Source organism: Sinohyriopsis cumingii, chromosome 6, assembly GCF_028554795.1.
Source record: "Sinohyriopsis cumingii isolate HCF-2022 chromosome 6, ASM2855479v2, whole genome shotgun sequence".
Classification (NCBI taxonomy): domain Eukaryota; kingdom Metazoa; phylum Mollusca; class Bivalvia; order Unionida; family Unionidae; genus Sinohyriopsis; species Sinohyriopsis cumingii.
The window spans coordinates 8,641,037-8,654,179 of record NC_142966.1 but is presented as its reverse complement, the minus strand read 5'-3'; positions in this window follow the sequence as shown (position 1 = coordinate 8,654,179).

The following is a 13,143-nucleotide window of genomic DNA, read 5'->3' as shown; positions in this document are numbered from 1 at the left end:
TCTCCCAGTATCAGCTTCCTCCACCTCTGCAACAAATAGAACAACAACAATCTTCTTCGCCACAGCAAAGGTTGAGGTCGGAAATTAAAAGGGCTAAAGAGTCACTTAAATCACCCTCCTCGAAGAAAATTCCTTCACCTTTACGTAAAATTTCTGCACCGAAAATGACATTTACACCGACAGATTCACCACCTGGATCACCCCCGGCCACCACTGAAGTACTTACTTCGGTAATGCAACCACCAGTATTTAAAACACCTCAAGATGAACCTAAAACAGGATCTGGTCTATGTCCTGATAATATCATCAATGACGTGTCACGGTTAGAAGTTCTCATAGGAGGAAAACGAGCTGGAAATAATTCACCAGAAATAACCAATGAAGCAGCTGATATTTGTCGGCGACTATTTCAAGGTGGTATCATGGATATCGGCGTTTACCGAGAACTTATTGATGAGCTCGTTGATGACTAGTTGTTAGATAAATGGTAAATAAAATAAGATGATTGTGCATGATAATCATCGTAAACCCGCACAGGTCAGAGCGGTAAACTCACGATTACCAATCTATAGTGTTATTTACGGAAATGGACTTGGTGATGTCATTCGGGGATTATTTACAAGGATAGCTCCAAAAGTAGCACCTGTAGCAAAACAATTATCGATGAAGGCTATTGATATTGTTCGTGATAAAGCTCCTGGTGCAATTGTCAATGTTGCTGGTAAGGCATTCTCGGCGATCAAGGAAAGACTAGCACGATTATTGCGACGAAAACAACAACCACCGGTGAAACTGGCAAGTACAGAGGTGATGCCCGCAGACGTAAGCAAAATAATAAATCAAGCTGCAAATCAAAAACTAGCGGTGTTAGCAGATCAAGGACTCGGTGAATTTGGAAATAATATCTCAAGTTTAATATCAGGAAGTGGAACTTCCCGAGGTGGAACTTTCCGAGGTGGAATTTCCCGAAAGCGGTAATCAACGTGTTAGACGAAAAATAATTATAATAAAATGTTCAAGCGTGTATCCGACACAGCATTTGACATGGAAGCACCCGTCCTTAAGGATGAATCGGTACGTGATTATCAATTTTATTCCTATGACGCAAAACAACCAGATCAACGTGGAAGAATTGAACTACAAGTTCATGACACAAGTAGATACTTTTTACCCGCTGATGCCTTTCTTGAGGTAGAAGGTACAATTATAAAAACGGATAATACTAATTACGCAAATCCAGTAAAAATTGGTTTTGTCAACAACGGGATCATGGCATTATTTAGTGGCGCCACATATATGATTGATGGAAAAAATATTGAATCAATTCAGAATGATGTCGACGTTGCTACAACAATAATAGGATTAGCAAGATATTCTGACGATTATACAAGATCAGCAGGTCCTACAGTGATGTTTGTGAAAGATAACTCCGATAACCCTGAAAGTGATCCGTATAATATAAGACGACCAAGAAATGATACCAATACCGCTGATGCTCCTGTGTGGCCAGTGGTTCATGGTTCTAATGAAAATTTCAACTTGGGATTTGCAGCACGTAGAAATATGTTGCTAGGAGACAATAGAGGTTTTTCATGTACAATTCCACTATCGCATATTTTTGGATTTTGCAGGAATGTTAAAAAGGTTATTTTTGGAGCTAGACACACGGTTGTTCTTGTAAGAAAAAACGATGATAATGATGCTCTGTGGAGACCCGTTGGTGACGCTGGTAAAGTAATATTACTGAAACATTCACTATGGATGCCGGTAATGACTCCAACGATCGCAGAAGAACAAAAACTGATTTCTTTCATGGATGCAGGTGGTAAATCCTTGTTGTCATGGTTAACAACAAGCACGGATAGTATGCAAACTAACGTTAACAGTCAGTTTACATGGCATATAGCATCACAGCAGGGTGTTTCTGCACCACGACATATTTTTATTGCTTTTCAGGTAACTGATCGTTTAAACTCACAAACTCACTCTCATATGATATTTGACCAACTAGGTCTCACAAATATTTCCTTACGGATAAACGGACAACAAGAACCAACAGAGAATGTACAACTAAATTATGCACAAAATCATATAGGACGTGCATATCATCGTTTGATGTCATTTATGGGACGTGATCAAAATGTTGATACTGGGTTGCAAATATCACAACTAGATTTTAAAAACTTGTACCCGATTTATTATTTTTCATTAGAACATCTTGATCTATCAAAACAATCTGTAGTTGATATACATCTCAAAGCAACATTAAATACCGGTGGTGTTGATTACAGAGCGATCGCGGTCATACTTAGTGACAAAGCCATGTTACTTGAAGGTGGTAGTGGTCGAATGAGAGTTGTTGATGCACCAGTGGAAAATCTTTAATCGTGTTATTTAGAAAAATATATTTTATATAAAAATGTCGTATAGTCATGTTAATGTTACTCTGACCCCGGGTCAGGGAAAAAGCTTCAATCAAAAACCGCCATCAAATGCGGAACTAAAATATCACTAAAACGAGATCATATTAGTGGTGGTCCAAACAAATTATCGCTGACAAATAATCAGATTAAACATTTCAATAAAGCCCTAGAATCAAAACCTGGAGTTCAATTCCATCTCTCCCCAAGCGCCATCAAAGACATGGTTAAAACGGGTGGTATATTTCCACTTCTCGCGGCCATTCCGGCATTAATAGCTGCAGCTGCTCCAGCCGTAGCAAAAGCGGCCGCATTAGGTGCTGTTGGAACAGCTGCTGGAGCGACGGGTAAAAAAATTTTTGATAAAATTACTGGTGGACGATATAGCAAAAAAAAGGACGCGGTCTAAGATTGCCAGGATCTCGTTGGGAGAGAGGCCTAAGGCTTCCAGGGTCACTTCGTTAGACGTTCCAGCATCAAATTTTGATTTACTTAATGCTGCTAAAAAATTAAAAATATCCGCCTTTAGAGGTGTTTTTATGCAAGATCAATTACCGAAACACCCAAACAAACTTGAAACAGGTATTATTAATCTCGATGAACGTTCTGGACCTGGTACTCATTGGGTATCATACGCGGTTGATCCACGTGGAATTGTTTATTTTGATTCGTACGGGTTAGCTCCACCTGTTGAATTTATCAAGTATGTCGCACCACTTCACGCAGGAACCTCTGGTTCCAAAGTTTGGTATTCAACGCTACCCACACAAACAATGACAGATCCGCCAATATGTGGCCGTGAAGTAATTAATGTACTCGACGCTATATCAAAATCATCCAGGTGCCACATAAAGTCGTGCACGATTATACAAGCAACCTATTTGTTGCGCGTAAAGCATTTTAAACAACGGGTCTTATTATAATGGTTGACATCTACGGAAGATCTTCTACTAGTAAGAAAATAAAATCCGACGTTGATCTGTCAAAGTATGCGACTAAGGATGACCTTGCTGATATCATGAACCTGGCTGGAGTTGACCCAGATGAAGTTGTTATTTTTCAGGATCGATATGGTAAACTAAAAACCAGCAATATCAAATGGAATGATATAGTCCGGCGAGTACTCGGTGCAGTTACAGATAATATTCCTGTGTTTACTGACGGTGGTAGGATCAGAGATTCAAGTATGTCACTTAAAACCATTAGAGATGAAATTGCAAAAGGTGTTGCTAATCGCGTGAGAAACACCGGTGACACAATGACAGGGGAACTTAACATGAACGGAAACAAAATAGTAGCTGTAACAGCTCCAAAATCTGACAACGACGTCGCAAACAAACTATACGTCGACGACGTGGATGGAAAACTATCCACGCTGCGGGCCGAGTATGACGTTCACACGGGCGCGTTTACAAAGCTTCGAAGAAATTTTCAGAAAACCGATGATGCCATAAATAAATTCTTTGGAACTCCTCCCGTCACTGACATGAAACTCGTTGATATCAAAAGTAACCTAGACACGATCAAACGAACACAGCTAGACATCGTAGCGGAAATTCCTGAGATTGTCAGTAAAACCAGTCTGATTAAAATTCCAGCTGAAATAACTCCCGGGCATATCACAAACATCGTGTGCACGGTATCATCGGGATTTGCAACATGGTCGCAGCAAAATAATACTATCAAATATACCGCAACAGTCACTGGCGTGTACAGGCTGTCTGTGTTTAGTGCCGCAAAATTTGAAATATTTACAATGTTTCCATGGCGTCATTCCACCGACAGGTTTTCCGGGGTTGTATCTGTTATATTAAATATCGGAACCGAAGAAATATTTATTCTGGAAGCAGCTGATAAGACATTAACCGCAACATCTTACTGGTGGTGTTTGGAATTTGTAGCTGAAGCATATCAATTGCTTACTACATAAAAATATATATGGACGGTGCACAATACAGATACAATCAAGCGCGTGAATGGCAGGCGGCGCTAAAAGATCAAGTCGAACAATATACAGTAAAAGTAAAAAAATATCGACGACGATTGGTCATCGTTGATGTGATTGTTTATTCAGTATCCGCTGTTGTTGCTGGAACCGGTGTCATATTATCAGCGTTGACAACGATGGCACCAGTAGCTGTAACTATCTGTATTTCAGCAGCAACAACGATTGCAGGTGTGCTTAATATCATCACAAAAAAATATGTACTTGCACGAACGAAAAATTATCCGATTACACAATAAAATTACATACAGCGACGGCAGCATACTCGAAATTATCCTCGTTGTTATCAGCAAGTCTCAGTGATGGAATTATATCTGATTTCGAATTTTCAATGATAACCAAAATATACGATGAAGGTATCGGTATTAAAGATACAAGTATCAATAATGACAGAATTACTCCAGCAGATCGTGACCAGCACAACTCCGCCAAAGATAACGATGATCTCGGTAAGTTCAATTAATCCTGAATTTAGTGTTAATTTTCCCACTGCAATTCCAGTAAAAGAAATAGCACTAGCGCAATTACGAGTATATTACAGCTGGCCAAATATCAGATCAAAATCATTTAATGGTACACCAGCAAATAATTCGCTCGTATTTGCTAACAAGAACAAACCCGATGGAACACCTGACTGGGTCGTTGTTGGAATACCAACTGGCAGTTACGAGATTGAAGAGATCAGTGAGGAATTTGCGCGTAGAATAAAATCAATAACAGGAAAAGAATCAAAAATATCAATTAATGTTCATGAACCCACCCTGTCCTCGACGATTGAAATAAACTCGCCTGATTACGTAGCTGATATTTATCAGTCCACGATAAGATCCGTACTAGGTTGGCCTGAAATTCCCCAGGTGTATGAAGGACCACCAGAACCAAAATTAATTGAATTTCTCACGGACGAAGCTAGGTTTATAACAATACCAAAATACCGAAATTTGTATCCATGGACTGACAATGAACACTACATTTTGAGAGGTGGTAAAAGATATTCTGTGATACCGTTTTCTATCACCGATGTTGATATAAAAACTTTAACTGAATTTGTTTATGAACGAAATTTCAAATAATTAGCTAATAAAATTAGAACTGAACACACAACTACATTAACGACATTAGCATATTTACTTAAAAACTATATCCTGGAGTATCCCAATATCAATCTAAAACATCAGATCATTGTAACGATACAACATTTAAATCAAATTGTATTAGATCTTAAATACGCTAATCAGGCTATTATTAAAGTAATAAATGATTATCCTCTTTGGACAACAAAACAAAGTCTCAAACAAATATACATTGATCATTATAAAATAACTGAAGCGGATTTATTAAATTTTACACTACCAGGATTTGAAACAGATGAATTAAGAAAAACACTTAAGGATCTTATCAACGAAAACTTTTCTAAAATACTCGATGCATGGAGAAAAATAGCACCACCAGCAACCGTTCTCAGATATGATAATGATCCACATGGCGGCGGAAGACACATATCTCCGGGAATCGTTAATATAACACCGACGGTCGCGGTCAATCTGGTTTGTGACGTAATCGATGGCAGCTATCAAATAGATCTCAAAAGATCAAATCAGGCTCAACAAGGATACATCCTGTACACGTTCACACCACAAGTCCCCCCTGGAAGTTTAATCGTGCAAGAACCAACTAATCCTGTGTATTTGCGGTGTCACAATAATATGTTAACACGAATCAATTTTAAACTCACAGACCACCGTAATCGCTTAATTGACATACGTGAAGAAGAACTTGTAATAAATCTGTATGTGAAATCTTAAGGATTTCTGTCCTAAGGACTTTTATCGTAGATCTTTATGTAATGGAGGGTTTTTACACACGAGGATTTCTTAACAGTTAGAAGAACATTTGTAACAGAGATCAGACTCAAATTCGATCAACTTAAAAAAGATAAATAAAAAAATATTTTATTATTACTGGCACAAATTTGTGTTTGGTACAAATTAATCGGCCTAGGCAGCTAAAAAAGCCGGTCGATGAAAGTAAAAATTAAAATTTCTATCACAAAAAAAAAATAAGATTTATTAATTTTCCTAATTTTTATTATTTTTTTACTGAAATTGTACGAATTACTTGATTTTGACTACCAACTACCCGTCAGAAACATAAAAATGTACGAATTACTTGATTTTGACTACCAACTACCCCGTCAGAAATAAGAAATGCTAACTTTGTCAAATTGTTCCTAATAAATTTTATTTATTATAAATTAATTTTATTTATTAATAATATTATTTTTACTGAGATTTTTATTTTTTTTTACTAAAATACAACGAAATTGCTCAATTTTCCTGATTTTGACTACCAACTACCCCGTCAGAAATCAAGTAATTCGTGCATTTTTCTTTGATTTTGATTACCAACTACCCCGTCAGAATCAAGTAATTCGTGCATTTTTCTTGATTTTAGTAAAAAAAAAATAAATCTTCAGTAAAAATAATATTATTAATAAATAAAATTAATTTATAATAAATAAAATTTACTAGAAACAATTTGACAAATTTAGAATTTTCTTGATTTTGACTACCAACTACTCCGTCAGGATCACGTAATTCGTGTATTTTTCTTGTATTTTGTAAAATAAATATCAATTTTTTCTTATTTCTGACGGGGTAGTTGGTAGTCAAAATCGCGTATTTGTGAAAAAATATTATTTTTTCTGAAAATTTGATCATTTTATACTACACGTGGTCAGCGTTGACAGGGACCCCAGTTACCAAAACTTTCATTTTCATTATCACCAACGAAGTTACTTTGGATCGTTTCACCAACGAAGTTACTTTGGATCGTTTCACGATCTAACATTATTTTTCTTAATTGTCTTATACGGGTACTAATCATTTTCTTTGCCTCATACTCGTGGGATAATAACGACTTAATTCTTTCTACGGCGGCAGAGAGAGGAACGAACTCCTTCACATGATCATCTTCTACGGTAGCTAGCGACTGAAACATTGCCGCCTGAATCCGTTTCATGAGCCTGTATTCAGATGATAGTGTGTGTGTCCCCTGGGTTTTACGTTCTTGTAAAATCTCAAAGTCAGAAACTATTTTTTCAGGATTAAGTTCATCAGATATATTAATTCCATCTTTTTTCAATTTTTTAATAGCAACAATTACATCATTGATATTTTCATGGTTCATTATATAATATATAAATCTTTAAAATAAAAAAAAAATATCCCTAGAACACCTATCGAGTGTTTAGCGAGTTCGTCGGGATGTTTCAAGGAGAGCACAACCAAGAACTCGTAGCTTGCCACCGCAATCTACCAAGTTCATTAGGCAAATATTCCCTCTACGAGAGCCCCTAACCCGCCAAACAACGGTCTAGAGGCCCAAGAGGGAGGACGGCACAATCCTCATTAAACTCGTAGCTTGCCGCCGCAATCTACCAAGTTTAGAGGATATACACATAACATATAACTAACTAAGGACGGCACAATCCTCATTAAACTCGTAGCTTGCCACCGCAATCTACCAAGTTTAGAGGATATACACATAACATATAACTAACTAAGGACGGCACAATCCTCATTAAACTCGTAGCTTGCCACCGCAATCTACCAAGTTTAGAGGAAATACAATGAATGGATATATACAATGAATGAAGAGCCCCTATCGAGTGTATTAGCGAGCTCAGATTATGCATTGGACGGCACAAACATATAACTAAGGACAGTACAAACATGTACGCTCGGCAAAAATCCCACCCACAATAATTAATCCAGTGGATGATACGAAAATATGTATCAACCACAAGTCAATATTGTGGTTAAATCTTGCTGAGCGGGGGGGATTTTGAGGTTCCCCCACTATTATAAAAATCGCAATTATGCGCGCACCACCGACAAATTGTCAGCCATGGGGGTTCGATCCTGGACCGCGAGCGTCACAGTCCAATACCATACTGATTGAGCTATCAAACCTTGTTACGAACATATATTTAAGAAGTTAATATATAGTTAAGCTATATAGCTAAGGAACTAATATTTACACTAAAACAGCGGTTTCTGAATAATAACAGTTTCTGTATTTATAACAACAGTTTCTGAATAATAACAGTTTCTGAATATAAAACAGCGGTTTCTGAATAATAACAGTTTCTGAATATAAAACAGCGTTTTTCCTAAGCAGACTGAGAATCAATAATAACAGTTTCTGAATATAAAACAGCGGTTTTCCTAAGCAGACTGAGAATCAATAATAACAGTGGCATGAACACACCTGCAGATCGATTACCATGACAACGGTTTCTGTTCTACACACAGCTTCCTTGCGGATCAATAACATTATCATGATTTCTCGTAATGTTGTATGATGGGAAATATTTAAAAACCATAAATAATACTTCTACGAGTAATTAATTACGATGTAATTAGTTAAACTGACTAATTACGATCATAAAAAATAAAAAAATCTACGAAGAAAACTATATATTACAAAGTAATCTCCCTTTTATATAATCAAAAATTCAGTAGTGTATGGAGGACCTACTGTGACATAAATTAAAAAAATTAATTCTATGTGGTGATGATAGTCAATAATGTGTGATGATAATTATTGATACTGAAAGGTAATTTTCTGTTTATATTTTTTCGAGAAAGCAGATCTTATTATATTTTCTGCGATAAATTGTACCAAACGCGAGTCAATATCAAAATATTTAGCACCTGAACACATTGAACGAAATATAACTTTTTCGCCAGTTTCTATGTTTGTAGAAATTACCGCCCTTCTAGAAACTGTCTTACACCTTCCTGTATTACCACATGCAGAGTTCACGCTTCTTGTGACAACACGAAGGTTGTGTAGGGAGTTATTTTGAGTATCCCCGTCAATATGATCAATAACAAGACCGTCTTTCATCACTCCGAAGAAACATTCGTAGATGAAACGATGACAATGATATATTTTCTTTCCAACTGTAAATCTAAGATAGCCAGTATTAGTAACATTACCAACTGGTCTCTTCAATTTGCAGTGTCTGATGATACCATTAATATTTGATTCATAGTTTGTTATGACAGGATGTGGGACAAATATATTTTGCTCCATTATAATAATATTATTTGTTTAAATCATTGTTTGTCTGAAATCTTGATATATAATCCTCCACGGATTTTATAGGGTTTTCACCGCTATTATTTTTTTTGTCATAATATCTTTTAAGTTCTCTGAACCGTTTTCCGCCGCACTTTCCACATAATTCTGTTTTTCCTCGCACTCCAATACCACACCGCAGACACGGTATTGGTCCTAGATTTCCTCGTCGTATGTTTTGTGAGTGTATCCAACAAAATTCCTTTCTGCAGGATTTGTTGCATCGATTTACTGAGCCGATCATCAACCATCTGCATTGAGACATTGTATATATATATATATATATATATATATATATATATATATATATATATATATATATATATATATATATATATATATATATATATATATATAATATTTTTTATTTTAAATATTTGTTTTAATTATATGAACGAGTTTGACAGATTATCCCAAACTAGGCCTGTTAAATATAAATTCAACCTCGACAGATTATCTTCTGACTTGCCAGTGCGAGATTTGGTTGATCCGAAAAATAAAAGTCTGATCTCGAAAATTCACGACGCCAAGAAAGAATTTTACACGGATGGTGCATCTCATACATGGTCAACGTTCAAGATCATACGCCTTGACGGAGTCAAGGAAGCTGTCACGGACGACACAATGAACGACAAGCGAGCGGCAACTATCATTAACTACATCGCTGAATACGAGGGCAATCAAAAATATTTCTTCAGAGTAAAATTTATTGTATTAACAGAAACAGGTAGTTGGATTATCCGTGACAAATATGATCCCGTCCTTGGCAATAATAAAACCGTCATATTAAGTAAAAATTCCAGACCGGGTCTACTGACGGGTATTGACAAACCGTATTATGAACGAGCGTATCCTGTAACAGCGGTTATTTATGGAATTTATGAGATAAATAAAAAACCCAACGTTGATAAACTAGCGCCGATGAAATTTTCAAGGTTAAATTGTGTGGCCGAACGAGTAATAGAACACTTTACAAACGCGATGCGTGGAAATGGATTAACTGATTTAAGGCGTGAAAAAATAAACTCGTGGGCTGATTCAGTTAAGGATACCGGTGCTACAATAAAAGATGTTGCTGAGTTAGGAAAAATATTAAAATTTCCAATAACCGTAGCGACAATAACGGGAGAAGTACTGTACCAATCGAAATATAAATCGAAAGGAGCTCCAATAAATATTATCGATCATAACGCGCACGCATGGACTAACGCAGCAACAATATTTCCACGTGATCGAACTGTTAGATTTTACCCCACAGATAATTCTAGGGTAGATAATTCTAGGGCAGATAATTCTGGGGCAGATAATTCTGGGGCAGAGAGTATGTTTGATTTTATCAACGAAATAAGTAAAACCGATCCTGTATCGGTATGGTTATTTAAAAGTAATGAAGAAGGTGAATTTGATCAGTTTGTCAAACCAAACGGTGAAATATATCGCACAGAATCCCTCCATGACGAGATGAAAAATCTCGCGACGTTTTTACAGTGCAAGCACGCGGAAAATACTGACAAATTACTAACTAATTGTTTTACCGTTCCATCTGATGCGGCTCATTTCGCTAGAGAACGAAATTCATGGAAACCAACACGATTTGATTTACTCGAGGACATGGCGGATTATGGAATACCAAATATAATTACAATGATGTTATTTCGGTTGATATGGTTGCATGTTATCCAGGAAGTTTTCTGGGATACGGAGATTGTTCTGTGTACTTTGAAAGATTTGGTCACCCTACAAACGAGATGACGCGAGTGGCAATTAATGGACCATTACCTGATTTTGATCTGACCGGATTTGCTTGCATTGAATCATTCGAGTTTAACGAAAATCTTCACAAGATTTGTTATGTTTGGTTTGGTAGACATTTTTGTGAAAAACGTTGGGCACCTATAGTTTTGTTGCGATATATGCTAGATTGTATGATACTGACATCGTTGGTGGTCAGTGAGGTAATTATATCATATCATGCACAGACCAAAGTTTGGTTGCCCATGTCAGATTCTGAAGTTATCAGCGAGTTTAAGGATGATGTTCCTAATAAACTCAAAAGCGCAAAAGATCTCGGTAGAAAAATTATAGGTAAATTTACTCAAGGTGGTACATATGATTATAAAAGACATCACGCACGATTAATTTTAGATGATGCCGAGTACGATTTTATAATCGCTGATACAACGGCGAAAAATATATTTGTAAATCGAGAAAGTGTTTATTTATCCGACGGAACAAAATTAGGTACGATCGTTAGTTACATAAATGACGTATCCCCGCAATATACTCATCTAAGATCTTCCATGTTGGCTTATGTTTCTATAAATTTATTATCGATGATTAATAGATTTCCTGAGACCGCAGTCAGAGTCGCAACAGATTCGTTTTATATTTCAAGTAAATATTTAGAACCTGTTATGAAATTTACAAGTAATGATGAACTATGGGGTTCGTGGAGAATAAAAAAGGAACTATTACACAATTATACAGAATCAGCAGATGTTCCAATGAGAGATTTTTATCGTAAGGGTAATAAAATATCAGAAATGTCGAAAGCACCATCGTTGAGTGATCCAATAACTAGATATAAGACGGTATATCTCAATGGACCTGGTGGATGCGGCAAAACAACTCGAACGATTAATGTTTTTAGAAATTCAGATATAATCGTGCTGACACCCACACATAGACTCGCACGTGAGATGAAACAGCGGCAAGTACAATCGTGCACGTATCATAGTTTCTTTCGGTGGCGTGGGGATACATGGACTCCTGAACGGATGGGAGAAAAATATATACCTAAAATAATTATTTTGGGATGAGATATGCACGGTGTCATTGGATACATTAAAAACGTTTCTTGATTGGTTGTTGACGAAAAATACCGCTATAATAATGTGTGGCGATCATGGTCAACCGCCGCCTTTTGTTGGACCATCTCCACATGATTGGTTAAAAAATTTCGTTGATTATTACGAAGAAATAGATGATGATCATAGAGCTCTTGATGCAAATTTGAGGGAATTTAAAAAATTAATCAGATTACAATCAAACAAAATTCAGTGTGAAATAATACGTGGAGTGATCTTAGAGACATCAATGAGTGATTTTTTGAATTCATGGAGACCCACCGATTTGATCGTAGCAAGTAGAAAAATAATCAGAGACGCTTTACAACAACAGTTATTTCAGCTGCATAAAGAAAAATATTCAGAATTACCCGTACCGTTGTGTTATAGACCATCAGATACACGAAAACAGAATATTAATGTCGATATTCCAGGACCCTTGACAGAGTCAAGGAAACAGAATCTCGTATTAAATGATATTGTCGCCGTTGATATCGGTGTGGTCGAAGATGCATTACGCGCTGACAAATCTCCATGGATGTTGGGATATTCTATGACAATCCACTCGTCTCAGGGATTAACTATTTCTGACACACGAGTCTGAATTGTAGACGATCGCATCGAGTGGTCAAATTTAGTTTATTTAGCGGTATCGAGGGTCAGAAATATATCTCAATTACGTAGAATCATAATTCCTGAAATCGTTGATAAATTTAACATCATC